A 21,609-nucleotide genomic window follows, 5' to 3' on the forward strand; every position below is an offset into this window, starting at 1 on the left:
CATTCATTTAGCAGCAGTATTCTAAGAAGATAATTAAAAAGCTAGTTAAGGCCAGGATCTCTGCCACCACCACTACAATAGTGTTGGCATCACATCAGCTGCCTGAAGGTGGCCTCCTGGTGGCAGACTGATGGGAAATTTTGAGCCCCTCTTCCTGACAACCCAGTCACAGGTGCAAAGGTAGGAGCTGAAGTCCTTGCCCAACCGTTAATATATTCATAACATCAGTGCCCTATCATTGGTACTCGGGTTTAGGAAAACTTCACACCGTTGGGACAGAATTTTGCATTTGACGTTAAGTCTGTGGCATTTTTGTTTACTTCAAATTTGTTGAGATGGTGCCTGTAGATGGAGGTGCCCCCTATCTCAGTCTAGCCATAATGGCAAGCTGTAGCTTCTCCCCTGCTAGAAGTCTAACTATTGGCTCACTGGCTTCAAGAGCCCATCAGATGACAAGTTTGTCTTTTGGCCACTAAGTCCTTTTACTAACAGCATACTGGGGTGTACCTACCCCAATAAACAGCAGTGGTTCAAAAAGATGGTTCACCACCTCCTTTTGAAGGGCAATAAATGCTGGCCTTGCCAGCAATGCCCATGTTCCATGAAAGAATAAAGGCAAAATCACTGCAAGTGGATGAGTGCATCATACTCCTAATGTGCCTTATAGATGGTGGAGGTAAGGTGAGTTATTCACCACAGAAATGTTATTTACGTGATCAGTTCAGTTCAGTTTCTAGCAAATGCTGAACTTCAGGACATTGGTGGGAACTTCAGTTATGGTAGTCTGTACTGAGACTCTCACATCCTTTGTGCTGGGTGTGCCAGTGAAATGTTATCCCTCAATTCCAATTTTGCTGAGGTTTCTTCATGCCACACTTGACCAGATGTTGCAGTGATGTCAAGGCTAATTGCTCTTGACTTGCCTTTTGAAATTCAGCTCTTTGCCCATAATTGGACGAAGGGATGATGATAGAGAAATCAGGGAAGTTGAAAGGTGTGATTATGTCAGGCTTTTGCCTGACTAGTTAAGAGTTAAAGTAAAGCTTATTTATTAGTGTCACAAGCAAACATTAACACTGCAATTCCCCTGGTCACCACATTGGCGCCTGTTGAGGTCAATGTACCTAACTAGCACACCTTTCAGACTGTGGGAGGAAACTGGAGCACTTAGAGGAAACCCACGCAGATATGGGGAGAACGTGCAGATTCCACACAGTGACCCAAGTCGTGAATCGAACCCAGGTCCCTGGCGCTGTGAGGCAGCAGTGCTAATCACTGTGCCTCCATGTCGCCCTTTTTTGTATGAGGAGTATGATGCACCCATCCACTTGGTGATTTCGCCTTTATTCTTTCATGGAATGTTGATGTTGCTGGTAAGGCCAGCATTTGTTGCCCATCCTGTATGATAGATCTATCAATCATGGCACAACCATAGCAACATTCCATTTAAAATTTGGCTGGATCTTTTTCTTCAGTGCGTGGTCCCTTTGAATTCTTTTTGTGCGGTTACATACTTGTATTTTTAATTGGTACCCATCAGTCCTTGTTCTTTCGGGCTAATATAGGGCTCTGCATCCTTGCAGCTTAGCAGGTACACTGATCCCTAGATATAAGTGAGGTGGGCTCTGCGGTCAGCTGGATTGGGTATGTCTCTGACCAGTACCTTGGTCAATGCCAGGTGTGTCTGGTTTTATTCTTGTTACAATTTTTCATGTTTTTATATACAAGTGTGGGATTTTTTTTTGCAAAAGTATACTTTCTAAAAGAATGTTACAAAATAGCGATCACAGAGCATTGATATTCAAATTTTCTGTATCAATCATGTTGTGCTCTGAGGTGCTTCAATGCACTGTAAAGAATGTTACAAACATTTTGAAATTGTAATTAGTGTAGTGATATTCAAAATATTGTTGCTTTCATTAATTTTCTTATTGTTTTGCCTGAGATTCGCTAAATAGCAGCAAGTTACTGTGCTCACGGTTTTTACCATGGAAAACCTTGATGATGTAACTCAATGTATAATATGTAAGACTACAGTATCTTTCAAACATTCTAGTTCTCATATTTCACCGGATGTTTCAGCTACCAACCTGAGCTGGGTTAGTTCTGGAGACCTGAGCAAAAGGAATTTGAACTTTCTCTTTCTGTCTACATGATGTGACACCTTGTTCATGTATGTAATTTTTCTTTTTAGTGTGAATCTGTAATCTAGCTTGTGCAATAATTGGTCTTAGGCTGCAAAATACAGAGTAATTTTATCTATGATGTGGTCATGATCAACAGAATTACAGAACCTTTGCAGTGCAGGAGGAGGCCATTAGGCACATTATGTCTGCACTGACCCTAATGAAAGAGCATTCAACCTAGTCACAGTCCCCTGTCTTATTCCCGTAAGCTTGCACATACTTTTTATTTCAGATAGCAATCCAATTTCCTTCTGAATACCTCTTTCAAACCTACTTCAATCACCCTTTTTCAATGTTTGTTCCAGACTCCAACCATTCTCCGGATGTAAAACTTTTTCCTCGCATCGTTTGCATTCTTTTTGCCAATTACTTGAAATTGTGCCTTCTGGTTCTTGATGCTCTGTTGAGTGGGAACTGTCCATAGTCCTCAGGATATCTAAGATTTCAATCAAGTCGCTTCCTGGCCTTATTTTCACCAAGGAAAACATTCTCAACCTTTCCAACATATCCTCATAGCTTCAGTTCTTTATCTCTGGAATTATTCCTGTGAATTTCCTCTATCTTCAATGCCTTGACATTCTTCTTTCAAGTATGGCACCCAGAATTGGACACAGTACTCCAAATGAGACCTAACCAGTGTTTTATACAAGTTCAACATGGCCTCCTTACTCTTGTACTCAATGCCTCTATTAATAAAGCCTAAGATACTATATACTTTCATAACTGCTATCTCAATGTGCCCTGCCATCTTCAATGACTTATGTACATGTACACAGAGGTCCCTCTGTTCCTGCACTTCTTTTAGAGTTTCTTCCTTTGGTTTATACTGTTTCTCCATATTTGTCCAGTCAGAATGAATCGCCTCATGCTTCTCTATATGTCTTTTTGAAGTTCAGGACTATCCTCATCACAGTTGACAACGTTTCTGAACTTCCAAGTCACCTGCAAAACTCAAGTTTATGTCTTGAACACCACAGCCGATGTCATTTAATATACATCAGGAAGAGCAAGGGTCCCAACGTTGACCCCTGGGGAACTCCACTACAAACCTTCTAATCTGAAAAACAACCATTCATGACTACTCCTGTTTCCTGTTTCTCAGCCAATTTATTTAACAGCTGTTTACTTTCCCTTTTATTCCATGAACTAGAATTTTTTTTTCCCAAATCTGCTGTTGGTACTGTATTAAATGCCTTTTGAAAATCCATATACACCACATCCTTAGTAACCTTCTCTGTTACTGCCATTAAAAAAATCCAGCAAGCTTGTTAAAGATGATGAATCCATGTTGACTTTCATTATCCTGCACTTGTCTAAGTGACTATAAATTTTTGACCCAAGCTATAACTTCTGGAAGTTTCCCTACCATTAAAGTTAAACTGACTGGTCTATAGCCGCAGGCATTATCTTGCACTCCTTTTTGAACAAGGGTGTAACATTCACAATTCTCCAGGTCTCTGGCACCACCCCTGTATCTAAGGAAGGCTAGAAGAGTATCACTGGTGCCTCTGCAATTTCCACTCTCATCTCCTTCAGTATCTTTGGCTGCATCTCACCTGGCCCTGGCGCCTTATCAATTTTAAGTAAAATTAGTCTTTCCAACGCCATGACCTTTTCAGTTGTATGTTTCTCTAGCATATTAGTTGCCTCCTCTCTCGCCTCAGCCTGGGTAGCATCTTTTTCCTTTGTAAAGACTGATGTAAAGTATTAGTTTAATACACTGCTATTTCTCCAAACCTCGCTGGATTCCGGGGAAGTACCGGAAGATTGGAAAACGGCTAATGTTACGTAATGTTGTTTAAGAAGAGTGGCAGGCAAAAGGCAGGGAATTATAGGCCGGTTAGTTTAACGTCTGTTGTAGGTAAAATGTTAGAATCCGTGATCAAGGAGAAAATAGCGAGGCATCTTGAGGAGAATTGTTTGATAGAGCAGACGCAGCACGGTTTCGTTAAGGGGAAGTCGTGTCTGATGAATTTATTGGTGTTCTATGAGGATGTCTAGGGCGGTGGACAGAGGAGAGCCGGTGGATGTGGTGTTTCTTGATTTTCAGAAGGCGTTTGACAAGGTGCCGCACAAGAGGTTATTACAGAAGGTCAGGGGGCATGGAGTTGGGGGTAGGGTGTTAGCGTGGATAGGGGATTGGCTGTCAAATAGGAGGCAGAGAGTGGGGGTCAATGGGTGCTATTCGGATTGGCGGTTGGTGACTAGTGGAGTGCCCCAGGGATCAGTGCTGGGGCCTCAGCTATTTACCATTTATATAGATGATCTGGAGGAGGGAACCGAGTGTATGGTGTCGAAATTTGCTGATGACACTAAGATTGGTGGAACGGCAAATTGTGCGGAGGGTGTGGAAAGTCTGCAGAAGGATCTAGATAGGCTGGGCGAATGGGCCAGGAACTGGCAAATGGAATTTAATGTTGGCAAGTGTGAAGTTGTCCACTTTGGTAGGAATAATGGTAGGAAGGACTATTACTTACATGGCGAAAAACTGCAGCATGCGACAGTGCAGAGGGACCTTGGGGTCCTTGTGCATGAGTCGCAAAAACCCAGCCTGCAGTTGCAGCAGGTGGTCAGGAAAGTGAATGGGATGCTGGCCTTCATAGCGAGGGGGATTGAATATAAAAGTAGGGAGGTCTTGCTGCAGCTGTATAGGGCATTGGTGAGGCCGCAGCTGGAGTACTGTGTGCAGTTTTGGTCGCCACACTTACACAAGGATATTTTGGCCTTGGAGGGAGTGCAGAGGAGGTTTACTAGGCTGATACTGGAGTTGAGGGAGTTGAGCTATGAGGAGAGGCTGAATAAACTAGGCTTGTACTCGTTAGAGTTTAGAAGAATGAGGGGAGATCTCATTGAGACATACAAGATGATGAATGGGATGGATAGGATACAGGTGGAGAGGCTCTTCCCGCTCAAAAAGGACAGTAGGACTAGGGGGCACAGCCTCAAGATAAAGGGGGGGTGGTTTAGAACGGAGTTGAGGGGGAACTTCTTCACTCAAAGGGTGGTGAATCTCTGGAATTCTCTGCCCGTTGAAGTGGTGGAGGCTGCCTCGCTAAATATATTTAAGACGTGGGTTGATAGGTTTTTGATAGGCAGGGGGATTAAAGGTTATGGGGAGAGGGCGGAAATGTGGAACTGAGCAACGACAGATCAGCCATGATCTTATTGAATGGCGGGGCAGGCTTGAAGGGCTGGATGGCCTACTCCTGCTCCTATTTGTTATGTTCTCCCTCCTCCATATGCAAGTTCCCTTTTTCATCCCTAATCAATCTTGCTCTTACTTTTACCAGTCTTTTTATTATTTATATGCTTATAGAAGACCTAGGGATTCCCTTTTTCTGCTAACTATTTAGTGACAAGTCCTGTCTTTCCCTTGTCTCAATCTTTCTTCCTTGTATTGATATTTATTTGATCATATGCCATTGAACTTAATTCTTTTGTTTTCCTTAAAGTATAAAGACATTTACTACTGTTTGAACTCCATTTGTATTTGAATCAAGGCTTGCTGACCTGTTTCTATTCCAATGCATTCTTGTCTCAACATTAGAACTGTTCAGCCTTTTTTCCTGTTCCCTACAGGCTTTTAGAACTTGAACTTGGTGGTGCGTGATTAATACTATTTTGACTTATTTTGGCCTATTCTTTTTTTTTGTGTCATCTTGCATTATGGGATTAAACCCTTCAACTAGATGTCTCACTAAAAATAGAGGAAGTGAATAAAATAAACCAAATGTGTACATGCAGTAAGCGAGTATGTACTTAAATACACATTAAAATCTCCAAACTTTATTCATGTGGATAAATCTTAAGCGCTGAAAAGAAAGAGATCTAATTTTGCTACAGTTTTAAATTTGATGCATGTCATTGTGGCATCGTATGAATTACAGGCATACTGCTATGTTTCCCAACTCCTGTCTCAGGAGTCGTCTTCTCATGTATCAGTTGGTATCCATGTACCTTCAGTTTAAGTCACCCCTGAGAGACAAGTAGCTCATACAAGAGTAGATTTAAAAATAACCTGTGGCTGACATGTAGATGTGGTTTTGGAACACAGTATAGGTTGTGTGAAAACTGACACTATTACACCTGTCCTGTGAGAGAAGTGCTTGATTTGTCCTGAAGCTGAGCCCTATTTACATGACTCTGGTGTCTGTCAGAAATCCAATAAAACAAATACTGACTCCACTATCAAAGGCCCCTGCTCTCAGTTATTAGCCCCTATGATACATAAAGGATACTATTTCTGAGGGTTCTTATGCACTGACATACTGTGATGTACATGAACTATATGGTACCGAATGTGATTTGTGTCAGTCAGTTTTAAGTGTAATTTTATTCTGGTATAAGCAATGGCTCAGTTGGCAGTACTCTTGGCTCCTGTGGTTTTGAAACTAAATAGTGAGAATGGGAGCTCACTTGAGGGGTGATTTTATAAAATTAACAAGAAAGGACCTGTACAGGGTAGTGATATGGATAATGATGGCCAGAATGTTACAGGAAGGGACAAAGTGTACACATCTAAGAATGCACCAGCAAATAAGGTCAGAAAAGGGAAAAATGATGAAAGGACAGAATAGGTGGCTATTTATCTGAAGGCACACAGCTTTCAAAACAAGATTGATTAATTGATAGTACAAATAGAAATAAATGTGTATGTTAGAGAGACAGTTATAAAATAACCAAGGCTGTGAAATGAACGTTCAAGGATTTTGGCACTCAGAGGGGAAGAAAGGAAAAGAAGGTGGGGTCACTCTGTAATAAAGGATAAAATAGTGGATGCAATCTTCACAAAATTACAGCGTTGGGATCATGTGAAAATAGCTATGTAAAACTCAAACTTCATAGCTGCTTTTTCTCACCTGACTTGATAGCACTTGAGTGCTGGTGAAGAAGGGACTAACCCGAAAACTTGTGCGTTTACTATCAAATAAATTGGTTGGACTAAAACCTGGTGTTGTCAGACTTTTTACAAAGATCATGCAGCCAGCTGGAGGGGTGAGGCAAAGCTGGGAATCTGAGATTGGGATCACAATGGTCCCTGGGTACCAGTTTCTTCCCCTCCCCGCCGGTCCAGCAAACATGGGTCCCAGTCCACTCAGACAGGTGTGGGTCCCAGCTCCCCCACCCCTGAACAGGTGAGTTCCCCCTAACCCCCTCCCCCCCAACCACCAAATGGAGGAGAGTAACCCTTGGCATTGCCCCCAGTAGTGCCCTCAACCTCCAGGGGCTACAGGCACCTCCAGTTTCTTGACGTGGTCATCACAACTGATTTTCACTTTTGAAAACCAGTAGTGATTCAGACTGGACTGATGTTTTCCTGCTGGTGGGGTGGGGCAAAACATCATGGGCGAATGTTACAATGTTAACCCCAGTAATCATGTTAATTTATTGAAATGTTTGGAAATCCGGTCACTGACGAAGAAAATCTCAAACTGAAATCGCGCAGTGCAAATCCTGCTTTTGGCTTCTCACAAGATTTAGCGGCTATTATGGGATTTGCCCCAGTGGCTATTACGGGATTTGCACCCACAGCTAATTAGACCGCTAGATTGCATGCATTGAGAAGTAACCTTGGCTTGGAAAATTAAAATGCAGCATCCATTTGAGTGAAGAGGAGAAATAGTAAGCAAATAAAGTCACTAGTGAAAATGATTTGTAAGGACCCTAACAGTTGCTACACTGTACGACAGGGCATATATCAAGGAACATTAGGGACTTTGTAAGAAAGGTGCTGCAACAGTCATGGATGAGTTTAATCTTCTTATAGATCTGATAAATCAAACTATCAAATATAACTTTCAGGATGAGTTAATATAATGTATTAAGTTTCTGAGAACAATACATTCCAGAACCAACTACGGAATAAGTTATTTTACATCTGGTAAGGTGTAATGAGACAGAGTGAATTAATGATCTCGTAGTAAAGGGTTCTCTAGGTGAGAGAGGATCATTAAGATGAAGAAATTCCACATTTAGCTTAAGGGTGAGATACCTGGGCTGGAATTCTCCAGTCTCGCACGCTCCACCACCGCTGCTAGCGAGAACGGAGAATTTGACGCTCAACCAAAACTCCATTCATTGCAGCAGAATTGGACAATCACAAGTACGGACAAGGTCAGAGAATTCTGGCCCTGGGCATTAAACTGATGCCTTAAGTTTAAAGGTAATTACACAGGCATGAAGAGAGTTGGTTACAGTGGACTGGAAAAATAGGCCAAAGATAAGACAATAGCAAAGTAGTCGCAGACATTTAAGGGAATAGTTCATAACTCTCATCAAAGATATGTTCCACTGAGAAAACAATCTCTACCAGAAGGCTGCACAATCCATGGCTGACAAAAGGAAGTTAGGATGATGTCAGATTGAAAACAAAGCCAAAAGGTTGGGAATGTTTTTGAAAGGATGACTACAAAAACATGGAGAAATTAGAATATGAGAGAGAGCTGTCAAGAAATATAAAATTATAATACAAGCCTAATCAATTCGTCAATGTAGTTTTATAAAAAGAAAATTGTGTCTGATAAATTTATTATCTTAAGAATCCTAAGTAATCGGGGCAGGAGTAGACAATTTAGCTCCTCGAGCCTGCTCTGCCATAAATATGATCATGACTGATCTCATCTCAGTCACAACTCCACTTTCCTGCTGGTTTACTATAGCCCTTCAAACCCTTAGTAACTAAAAATCTGTCTACCTTTTCCTTTAAATTTACTCAATGTTCTGGCATCTACCACGGTGTGGGGTTGTGAATTCAATAGAGTCTCGACCCTTTTGAGAGAAGTAATTTCTCCTCATTTCTGTTTTAAATCTGCTACCCTTTTATCTTAAAGCTATGAGCTCTTGTTCTAGATTGCCCTACAAGAGGAAACATCCACTCTGTCTAAAATAAAAGCAAATTACTGCAGATGCTGGAATCTAAAACCAAAAGAGAAAATGTTGGAAAATCTCAGCAGGAGAGAAAAGAGCTGATGACCCTTTGTCAAAGCGTATTTATGGCAGTAGACACATACCTACATTGTCAATCCCCAGTATCATCTTGTACACATCAATTAGATCTCCTCTCATTCTTCTGAGCTCCAGGAATGTAGACCCAATCAGTCTTGATAAGTCAAACCCCTCTCTTGGGAATCAATCTAGTGAATCTTCTCTGAACTGCCTCCAATACAACTACATCCCTCCTCAAGTAAGGGAACCTACACGGAATATTCTAAGTGTGGTCTTACTGTTGCTTTGTATAGTAACTGTAACACCTCATGACTTTTGCATTCTATTAGTAATAAATGCTAAGGTTGCATTTACCTTCCTTCTTAGCTGCATATTAGTTTCTTGCGATTCATGCACAAGAACACCCAGATCCCTCTGTAGTGAAGCATTATGAAATTTCTCTCCATTTAGATAATTTGCCTTTGTATTTTTCCTACCAAGATGGATAACCTCACACTTATCTATGTTAAACTCCATCTGCCAAATGATTTATCCATAACCATTTATAATTTTTTATCTCATTATTGCAACTTCCCACCTATTTCAGTGTCATCTGCAAATTTGACTATGGTACCTAATATCCCTGCACCCAAGTCATTAATATAGATTATATTAGGTGAGGTGAGAGTGACAGCTCTTGACATCAAGGCTGCAAACTGATTGTGGCATCAAGGAGTCCTAGCAAAACTGGAATCATTGGGTGTCAGGGGGCAAACACTCTGCTGGTTGGAAGTCATACCTGGTACATAGGAAGATGGTTGCGGAGGGTCAGTCATCTCAGCTCCAGAACTCAGATCTCTGCAGGAGTCCCTCAGGGTGGTGTCCTCGGTCCAATAATTTTCAACTGCATCATCAATGACATTCACTCTGTCATAAGGTCAGAAGTGGGGATGTTCGCCAATGTTCGGCACCATTCACAACTCCTCAGACACTGAAGTGGTCCATGTTCAAATGCAACAAAATCTGGACAATATCCAGGCTTGGGCTGACAAATGGCAAGTAACATTCACGCCACCCATGCTAGGCAATGATCATCATCAATAAAAGACACTCTAACTACCACTCCTTGACGTTCAGTGGTGTTACCATCATTGAATCCCTCAGTGTCAACATCCTTGGGGTTGACCAGCATCTCAACTGGACTCGCTGAATAAACATAGTGGCTACGAAAACAGATCAGAGGCTAGGAATACTGTGGCAAATAACTCACTTTCTCACTCCCCAAAGCCTATCCACATGAGTGTGATGGAATAATCTCCACTTGCCTGGATGGGTGCAACTCCAACAACACAAGAAACTTGACACCATCCAGGACAAAGCAGCCCACTTGATTGGCACCACATTTACAAATATTCAATCCCTCCACCACCAATGCTCAGTAGTAGCAGTGTGTACTATCTATTTTGCAATTCACTAAAGAGCCTTAGACAGTACCTTCCAAACACGACCACTTCAGTCTAGAAGGACAAAGGCAGTAGATACATGGAAACACCACCATCTGCAATTTCCCCTCCAAGCCACTCACCATCCTGACTTGGAAATATATCGCCATTCCCTTGCAGGAATCCTGGAATTCCCTCCCAATTCCCCTAACTCATAGCACGTGAACTGCAATGATTCAAGGAGGCAGCTCACCATCTCCTTGAGATCAACTAGGGATGAGCAATAAATGCTGGCCAGCCAGCAATGCCCATGTCCACAAATGAATTAAAAAAACGCTGGGGCCCAAGGACCGACCTTGTGGCACTCCGCTCATTACATCCTGTCAACCCAGCCATTTATCCTGACCAGCCTGCAGGTGCAGCAGGTGGTCAGGAAGGCTAATGGGATGCTGGCCTTCATAGCGAGGGGGATTGAATATAAAAGTAGGGAGGTCTTGCTGCAGCTGTATAGGGCATTGGTGAGGCCGCAGCTAGACTACTGTGTGCAGTTTTGGTCGCCGCACTTACGTAAGGATATTTTGGCCTTGGAGGGAGTGCAGAGGAGGTTTACTAGGCCGATACCAGAGTTGAGGGGGTTGAGCTATGAGGAGAGGCTGAATAAACTAGGCTTGTACTCGTTAGAGTTTAGAAGAATGAGGGGAGATCTCATTGAGACGTATAAGATGATGAATAGGATGGATAGGATAGAGGTGGAGAGGCTCTTCCCGCTCAGAAAGGACAGTAGGACTAGGGGGCACAGCCTCAAGATAAAGGGGGGGGTGGTTTAGAACGGAGTTGAGGAGGAACTTCTTCACTCAAAGGGTGGTGAATCTCTGGAATTCTCTGCCCGTTGAAGTGGTGGAGGCTGCCTCGCTAAATATTTTTAAGACGCGGGTTGATGCGTTTTTGATAAGCGAGGGGATTAAGGGTTATGGGGAGAGGGTGGGAATGTGGAACTGAGCAATGACAGATCAGCCATGATCTTATTGAATGGCGGGGCAGGCTCGAAGGGCTAGATGGCCTACTCTTGCTCCTATTTCTTATGTTCTTATGTTCTCTCTGCTTTCAATTGGTTAGCCGATCTGCTATCCAAGTTAATAAATTACCCTTAATCCCATGTGAACTAACCTTTTTGTATTAATCTTTTGTGTGGCACCTTATCAAATGCCTTCTGGAAGCCCAAATATACTACATCTACAGGATTACCTTTATCTACCTTGCTTGTAACATCTTCCGAAGAACTCAAACAAATTAGTTAAACGTGACTTACCCTTCATAAAGCCATGCTGATTCTGATGGATTGCATTTTGATATCTAAATGTTTTGTTCTTACTAACCATTCCAACAATTTCCCAACAACAGATGTTAAACTAATTGATCTAGTTTCATATATTTTGCCTCCCTTTTTGATCTTTCCAATACACAAGAATCATTCTTGCATCAAGAGAATTTTGGGATATTATGTCCAATATCTCCGATGCCATTTCCATTATGATCCAAGGATATAGGCCATCAGGCTCGTGGGGATATGCCTGCCTTCAATCCTAATAGTTTGCTTAGTACTTTTTCCCTAGTAACTGTGATAGTTCTTAGTTCCTCCCTTTCTATAGCTCTGCATTTTCTGTTACTATTGGGACAATACTCCAGTCCTCTGCCATGAAAACTGAGGCAAAATATTGATTTTGTGTCTCGGCCATTTCTCCATTCAACAGCCTCATCTTTCAAGGAACTAACATTCACGTTAGTTACAGTCTTTATATACGCTTAAAGCTATTGGTGTTTGTTTTTATATCTTATGCTAGTTTTCTTTCATAATTTACCTTTTGCTCTTTTTATTACATTTTTTTAGTGACCCCTTGTTCATCTTTAAAAGTGTCCCAATCTTCCTGTGTGCCACTGGCCTTTACAATACCGTATCAATACCGTATGCCTTAGTTTTTGTCTTTGATATCCTTAACTTCCTTGCTTAGGTTCAAGTTCTATAGATTTAAATAAATTTAATAAAATTAATGCACTGTATCATCCATCCACAACATATCCCCCAGTGGCATGACATCATGGCAATGTGAATCACTACTGGCTTTCAAAAGCAAAAGTCAGTTGTGATGACCTCACTGGGAATGCAGAGTTTTCTGTAAGCCCTGGGGGCTGAGGAATAAGACTGGGCAGTGCCCCTGGCACTCACTGCTGAGGGGGGCACGTGAAGGGGCTCTTGCAGGGGGTGAGGGGGGGTGTAATCCTCCTTCATTTGTGTTTGGCAGGGGGAGGAGAGAAACCAGATGCCGCCACGGGCAGGGGGTGGTGGTGAGCGGCAGCAGCATGGGGATTGGGGGGGAGGATAGAGGAAGATCCCCAATGCTTGCCTGGGGAAAGGACACAGGGGAGAGGGAAAAGCCCTGACATCTATGGGGAGAGGGGAGAGCATTGATGATGGCATTGTAGTGAGGGTGGGTGTCTTGATGTTTGGCGAGGTGAGGGCAGTCCTGAGAAAATAATATCCTTTATTTTTCACTCCGTCCTCATAGTTACAAAGCCAATGCTCCTCTGAATCTAACAGACCCTTGTCTCACCTTCAGAACTCTTAAGGATAAAATCCTCTTGATGTTCCTTTTGAGTACTTCCCAACAGTGTGATGGAGACCCAAAAAGAGCTTTCGTGGTTTTGCAACTTTTGGGATTACAATGTTTCACATTCGAGTTCCACATTCCCCTGCCAAACCTCCTCCTGTAGACTGCATTTGGCTAGTAGAAGGCAGTGGTCAGAGCAGAAGACTGGCTTGACAACAGTGGATCTGACCATGAAAGCTTGGGAAGTCTATCCTTGAGCAGAGAGACCCATCTGCCTCTGACCAGGTACATCTCCATTGCGCTCCACCTGTAGAGTAGCTGAAGATGCTGTGCAGCTTGGCATCCTTTAGTATTTCCAACAGCAATCTGGGTGCTGCATCCAATCTACTGGTGGGATGCCAGATTGTTCAGTCACATTGATGATGCAGTTGAAGCCACTGCCCAGAATAACAGGCTGGAATTGGCCAGCAGCAGTGGAAGCTGCTAAAGGACTGTCAGCTGTTTGCCATTGTTGGACGGGGCATTAATTAACAAGAATGGAGCATTCTTGTACATAGGTACATGGAAACATTGGAATTTGGAGCAGAAGAAGGCAGTTCAATCCTTTAAGCCTGTATAGTAGGTTTGCAATAAGGAGGCACCTACCCATTATCTTGTTAACCTCAGAGATAAGGTTGCCCCCATAGCAGAATACCCAAGTTCAAGGGACAGAAGGCATTTCCTCCTGACCTGATTGATGGTCCTTGGGACTAGCAGTGTGATCATTGTTTGTAGGAGCTGAGATGCAATATCGTAGACTCCTGCAGAAACAGCAGGCCAGCTTGACCTTGGCAAGGTAGCCACACATACATAGTGGATTTAACGCTATACATGTTAATGGAAACTATCTTTATCCCCATTTTAAAATGTTTAACTGCCTTTGACAGTTGCAATCCTTTGGTCAGCTCCTGCATGTCCATGGTATTCACAAATTGTTTCACTTTGGATGGGCTGAAGAAACTGTCCTGAATCCCTACCATTAGGAGTGCTGCATCCATATGATGTCACTTCATCTGTTGGAAAAGTGCCTCCCATCCATCACACTCTGGGGGTTTGGTATTCCCAATTTCCCAGAGCTAGGATGTGTTGGTCTGTTTGTTTTGGGTTGAAGTTGTGATGTGTTGGTTATCTTGTTTCCAATGTTCACTGGTCTCCAATGCCCTAGCATTTTGCCTCCTTCTGTAGAAGTCCATTTTCTTTCTTGTCCAGGTGACAACAAGTTTGGTGGCATAGTGGCCAGAGAAGAAGGATATCTAGGATTGCAATGGAATCTTGGTCAAGTGGGCCAATGAAAGGAAGATGGAGTTTAATTTCGATAAATGTGAGGTGATGTATTTTGGTAGATCGACTCGGGGCAGGACCTACTCAGTTAATGGTAGGGTGTTAGGGAGCGATATAGAACAAAGATCGAGAAGTACAAGAGCATAGTTCTTTGAAAATGGAGTCACAGATAAGGTGGCGAAGAAAGCATTCGGCATGCTTGGTTTCGTTAGTCAGAACATTTGACAGTTGGGCTTGGGACGTCTTCTTGAAGTTGTACAAGACATTAGTAAGGCCACACTAGGAATACTATGTACAGTTCTGGTCAGCTTAGTATAGAAAGGATACAATTAAACTAGAAAGAGTGCAGAAAACATTTACTAGGATGGACCAGGACTTGATGGTTTGAGTTATAAGGAGAGGCTGGGACGTTTTTCCATGAAGCGTAGGAAACTTAGGGATGACCTGAGGGCATAGATCAGTTAGATAGTCAACATCAGTTAGATAGTCAACATCTGTTCCCAAAGATAAGGGAGTCTAAAACTAGTGGGCATAGGTTTAAGAAGAGGGGAGAGATACAAAAGGGTTCAGGGGGGCGATTCTTTCACACAGAAGTTGGTGACTATCTGGAACGAGCTGCCAGAGATAGTAGAAGGGGCGGGTACAATTTAGTCTTTTAGAAAGTATTTTGACAGGGTAAGATGGGTATAGAGGGATATGAGTCAATTGGGACTAGCTTCATCGTTAAAAACTGGGCAGCATGGATAAATTGGGCCAAAGGGCTGTTTCCATGCTGTAAACCTCTATGACTTTGTGTCACCATCCTTGTCATCTGATGGTCCAGAATCCAAAGGTGTCCTTGACTGCTGAGCATTTGTCAACCTTGTTGACATACCTGGTACGGAAGGTATGCAAATCTACCACTGGAACATGAGGATTGTAGAGGTGCACAGTTGCCCCACAGTTCCATTGAGATGGCAGCATAAAGAGAGGTTCTGCTTTGAGTGTTCTTAGGTGTACCTTTCTTTCTTCTCTCAAACATATTTAGGAACCTGATGCAGGCAACGATGTTCTTGAAACTCGTGTCAACGTATCCAGTGCTGGGGAAGTCCTGCAAACAGTAGACATCCACTGTTTTGAATCCAGTAGGATCATCTTAATGAAGGAGTTGCAATCAAAGGGTACAATCCTTCATCTTTCACTGCTACCATAATGGTGTTATGTACCTCCTGTTTGGGGTTTGGTTGCAGCCATCACCTGTTCCTGCCTAGGAGAACAAGTAACCATTGAAAGCCTCCAATACCTTGGGCATGACACTAAAAGGCCACCACTAGAAGACTCCCCAATAGATAAAGGGACCTTATTGAAGTTTCTCAAAGTCCTGAGAAGTTATGTATACATTTTTAAAAAATTTTTTTACCTCACCCAAGCAGGCAGCACAATCAAGGACCCCACCCACCCCAGACATACCCTTTTTCCGTCAGGAAGGAGAGAGAAAAGTCTGAGATCACGTACCAACCAACTCCAACAGCTTCTTTCTTGCTGCCATTAGACATTTGAATGGACCTATCTTTTATTAAGTTAATCTTTTGCTACACCTTTGCTATGACTGTAACAATATATACTACACCCTCTCCTTTCTTTCTCCCCTATGTACTCTTTGAATGGTGTGTTTTGTTAAGTGTGTAAGAAACAATACTTTTCACTGTATCCCAATACATGTGACGATAAATCAAATCATAAAGTTACAAGGTCCATGCTTGGAATGGACCAAGCAAACCTAAATCCATTCCTTGTTCCAAAAAACCAAATTCAAAATCCAATTGAATCCATTTCATGGTCACCACAAAAGAGACAAAACAAGATCCAATTTGACAAGATAATGCTTTGCACCCCATCTTGGGCTTGATCAAAGACCAAAGAGACAAATGAGATCCATCTACAGAATGAGAGGCTTGGAAATACATTTTCCTTTTTACGGTGTGTACTGTAACTTCCTTCCCCTTTGCTGCATTATCTAACACAGTCAGCATAACTGTGCCAGAACTGTCAAAAGCAGTGATGTTAAAGACTTCCTATTGCAATGCAGTAAATTCTTGGTCAGACTGTTTGTAATCTTAATGTTTAATAATCTCCTCCATTTGTTCCATTAGCAGAGCCACTGTGAATATAAAGCAGCTTTTGCCAGCGTGAGTAAATGAAGGAAATATATTCATAAATCTTTAGGGAAGTCCAGCACTCTGAACATTCGATCCATGTGTTTCCTCCCTAGTGAAAACTGTTCCTGTGAATGATAACCTGCATTGAACAGATAACAGTTGGAAATGGACTGCAGCTCAACCTCTGACATTTTCCAACAATCTGTTACAGTGGGACAAAACCATATTTATTTATCAATATAATGAAAACCTTGTATAAATCGATCAAGGGATCCATTATTACCAGGGCTTAATTAACATCTGAATTTACTGCGACCGTTGTGGAGATTCTTTAATTTATAAGAATGCAGTACAAGAAACATTCTTGTAGTGGAGGAAACAGATGACTTGAACTGTTTGAGGTATCAGCTGCTTGGAAACACTTTGCATTCTGAGAGGGTTGGTCCTAAAAGAACGTTAGCAGAATCTAATTTAGTGCCTTTGCTATTCAAAACATTTCTGATTCTCAAGCTTCCTTTATTTCTTGCTTTATTTTCATCACTTCTTTCTCATTAGCTTCTTACAGTAATAAGGGCTGAGTTATCATGGAATCCCTTCAGTGTAGAAGGAGGCCATTCAGCCCATTGAGTCTGCACTGACAGCAACCCACAGAGGGCCTATCCCTGTAACCCTATGTAGTTATCCTACTGGTTCCCCTGTTTCTAAGGGATAATTCAACCTAAATTGTGCATCTTTGGAGTGTGAAAGGAAACCCACATAGACACATGTGCAACCTCCACACAGACAGTGATCTGAGGCCAGAATTGAATTCCAGTACCTGACGCCATGACACAGCAATGCTAACCATTGTGCCACCATGCTTCTCTACAACTCTGTGAAATGAATGGCTGCAAGATTTCTTACTATTACTTTTAATTTGCTGAGCAATTCTCAGCAGATCTGGCAACAGAGAGAAACAGGGGATTGAATTTTGAAGGACAAAAGAGGATTTGAGAGATGTGTTCCTTCATGATGTTCCTTCATCCATCATGCAAAGCTTCTGATTTTGGTGTAGCTGAGGGCTTTGTGGGTGAGAGCTCAGCAGTGGTGGTCAGTTAATGGCCACAGGGTCGGAAATAGAGATAGGACACCAGAAAGATTCTAGTCCAGCTTGGCAACCAACTGTGCATGATTTGGCAAAAGAGAAAGCATCCGAATTTTCAAATTAACAAGGGCAGACGGAGAGCTGTAACCCAGGTAAGGAAATGTTCATGTTATTAAAATTTCATTGCTGTGGAATAGATTTTCTTCAAACCTTCCTTTTTTTTCAATCAAATAAAACATTTTCCACATTGTTGACCCTGTTTTCCCTCCCCCAACTGCTTTCACGGACATTGATAGATTTGGGAATGGAGGCAGGAATGTTATAATGCATGATAGCTACCAAACTGTCTCTGACAGACCTGCAATATTAACTTACTTTTATATCATTGATGCTGCCAGACTTGCTCAGTTTTTCCAACATTTTCTGTTTTTATTTCAGATTTTCAGCATTCACAGGATTTTGCTTTTGAGATAAAGTAGAAATATGTTACTGCCTCATTGGGGTTAGATGGAGATGTGTAGTGATTTGTCAGGTTGAGATTCTATGAGGAATATAAGAGGATGAGTCAGCCAGGAGCCCCAACAGCAAGTCTCTTGAGGGTAACATTGAGGGACAGTAAAAGTTTTTACAAATATATAAAGAGAACGCTGGCTAGAGTGAATGTTGGACCCTTAGAGGATGAGAGGGGGGATTTAGTGGTGGGAGATGAGGAAATGGCTGAGGCTTTAAATAAGTTTTTTGCCTCGGTCTTCACGAAGGAGGACACGAATAGTTTGCCGGATATTAAAGATAGAAGGATGGCAGGAGTTGAGGGCCTAAATGCGATTACTGTCACTAGAGAGGTAGTGCTTGATAGACTAATGGGACTGACGGTGGACAAGTTCCCAGGACCGGATGGAATGCATCCCAGGGTTCTGAAAGAAATGGCAGGGGTGATAGTGGATGCCTTAATAATTATTTACCAAAATTCGCTGGATTCCGGGGAAGTGCCGGAAGGTTGGAAAACGGCTAATGTTATGCCGCTGTTTAAAAAAGGTAGCAGACAAAAGGCAGGGAATTGTAGGCTGGTTAGTTTAACGTCTGTAGTTGGTAAAATGCTAGAATCCATCATCAAAGAAGAAATAGCGAGGCACCTAGAAAAGAATGGTTTGATCGAGCAGACGCAGCACAGATTCGTTAAGGGGAAGTTGTGTTTGACAAATTTATTGGACTTCTATGAGGATGTGACTAGTGCGGTAGACAGAGGACAACCGGTGGATGTGGTGTTTTTAGATTTCCAAAAGGCGTTTGATAAGGTGCCTCACAAAAGGTTGCTACACAAGGTTAGGGTGCACGGAGTTGGGGGTAAGATGTTAGCGTGGATAGAGGATTGGCTGTCTAATAGGAAGCAGAGAGTTGGTATCAATGGGTGCTATTCTGGTTGGCAGTTGGTGACCAGCGGAGCGCCGCAGGGATCGGTGCTGGGGCCTCAACTATTTACCATTTATATAGATGATCTAGAGGAGGGGCTGAGTGTAGGGTGACGAAATTTGCTGATGACACGAAGATGAGTGGAAAAGCAAATTGCGTGGAGGGTGTGGAAAGTCTGCAGAGGGATCTGGATAGGCTGAGCGAGTGGGCGAGGACCTGGCAGATGGAGTATAATGTTAGCAAGTGTGAGGCTATCCACTTTGGCAGAAATAATAGTAGGAGGGATTATTATTTAAAAGGCGAAAAGCTGCAGCATGCCACGGTGCAGAGGGACCTGGGGGTCCTTGTGCACAAGTCGCAAAAACCCAGTCTGCAGGTGCAGCAGGTGATCAAGAAGGCGAATGGAATGTTGGCCTTTAAAGCGAAGGGGATAGAATATAAAAGCAGGGAGGTCTTGCTGCAACTGTACAGGGCACTGGTGAGGCTGCAGCTGGAGTACTGTGCAGTTTTGGTCGCTGCACTTGCGGAAGGATATATTGGCCTTGGAGGGAGTGCAGAGGAGGTTCACTGGGCTGATACCGGAGGTGAGGGGGTTGGACTATGAAGAGAGAGTAAATGGACTGGGTCTGTACTCGTTGGAGTTTAGAAGGCTGAGGAGGGATCTTATAGAGCCATATAAGATAATGAAGGGGATGGATAGGGTAGGGGTCAATTCTTCCTGCTTAGAAAGGATAGCAGGACTAGAGGACACAGCCTCAAGATAAGGGGGTGGGGGGGGAGTGCAGTTTAGAACAGAGTTGAGGAGGAACTTCTTCGCTCAAAGGGTGGTGAATCTCTGGAATTCTCTGCCTGTTGAAGTGGTGGAGGCTACCTCGCTAAATATATTTGTCACGGGTAGATAGGTTTTTGATAGACAAGGGAATTAGAGGTTATGGGGAGAAAGCAGCAAAGTGGAACTGATCCACTTCAGATCAGCCATGATCTTATTGAATGGCGGGGCAGACTCGAAGGGCTAGGTGGCCTACTCCTGCTCCTATTTCTTATGTTCATATGTTCTTAACATCAGCAAAAGGTTGAAAACAAGCATTTGACATCAGAGGACTAAGATAGGCAAAATTAAAATGGAGATTCGAAGATCATTAACCTTTCACCTCATGCATGCAGGTAACTAGTGCTAAACGGAGTTTCCATTAAACGAACACAACCGTAGGATCCATTATCCATGACAATTTCTCATGTGTCCTGTATACATGAATATGACCAACCAGAGTACTGATCTCAGGAACATTGTGACATTGTTCTTGCTAATCCTAATGTTGCCACAAAAAGAAACTATATCAGAGTTCTGATGTGATTGAGTTATGTGCAGCGATTAATACCTACATTAAATGATATTAATGAAATGGTAAGCTTAGTCAAAAAGAAAAACAGGTCTAGGAACTAAAAACTGACGAAGCCCTTGAGAAGTACAGAGAGTGTAGGAACGAACTTGAATGCACAATTAGGAGTGCTAAAAGAGGCCATGAAATGTCTTTGACAAACAGGACCAAGGAGAATTCCAAGGCTTTTTATGTACATATTGGGAACAAAGAGTAGGCCCACACAAGGACAATGGAGCGAAGTTATGCGTTGAGCCACAGGAAGTGGGTGAGATTTTTAAGTACTTTGTATCAGCATTCACCAAGGAGAAGGATAAGATGGATGTGTGAATCCTCTAGAGAATGTCATCCTATTGAAGGAGGAAGTGTTGGGTATTCTAAATTGCATTAAGGTAAACAATCCCTGGGGCCAGATGGGATCTATCCCAAGTTACTGCAGGAGGCAAGGGAAGAAATAGTTGGGGCCTTAACAGATATCTTCATATCCTCTTTGACTACAGGCAATGTTCCAGAGGGCTGGAGAATAGCTAATGTTGTTCCCTTGTTTAAGAAAGGAAGCAGGAATAATTCAGGAAATAAGAGGCCATGTGTGATGGGGAAGATTTGGAGAAGATACTGAAGGGCGGCGTATATGCACATTTGGAACAAAAGGGACTAGTCAGTGACAGACAGCACGGTTTTGTACAGGGAAGGTCATGTCTTACCAAATTGATTTGAGTTTTTTGATGAGGTGACAAAAATAATTGATGGGGGAAGGACTGTGAATCTAGTTTACATGGACTTCAGTAAAGTGTTTGGCAAGGCCCACATGACAGACTGGTACAAAAATTAAAATCACGTGGGATTCCGAGCGGGCTGGCTAGATGGACACAGAACTGGCTTGGTCATAGAAGACAGTAGTGGTGGAAGATATATTTTTAAGAATAGAGATCTAGCTAGTGGTGTTGTGCAGGGATCAGTGCTGGGACCTCTGTTTGTACTATGTATAAATGATCTGGAGGAAATTGTAGGTGGTCTGATTAGTAAATTTGCGGATGACACAAAGATTGGTGGAGCTGCTGATAGTGCTGGGGTTGGTCAAAGGATACAACAGGATATTGATAGATTGGAAACTTCGGCA

The 21,609-nt window shown here is 42.6% G+C and overlaps 1 protein-coding gene across 2 annotated transcripts in view; it reads left to right on the plus strand.

The window, feature by feature from the left end:
- Positions 1–21,609, plus strand: part of LOC145354908 (protein kinase C beta type) — a 275,938-nt gene that overhangs the window by 34,865 nt on the left and 219,464 nt on the right. The window lies entirely within an intron of this gene.

The sequence above is a fragment of the Carcharhinus amblyrhynchos genome, chromosome 18 (genome assembly GCF_965287045.1).
Source record: "Carcharhinus amblyrhynchos chromosome 18, sCarAmb.v2.hapA, whole genome shotgun sequence".
Taxonomy (NCBI): domain Eukaryota; kingdom Metazoa; phylum Chordata; class Chondrichthyes; order Carcharhiniformes; family Carcharhinidae; genus Carcharhinus; species Carcharhinus amblyrhynchos.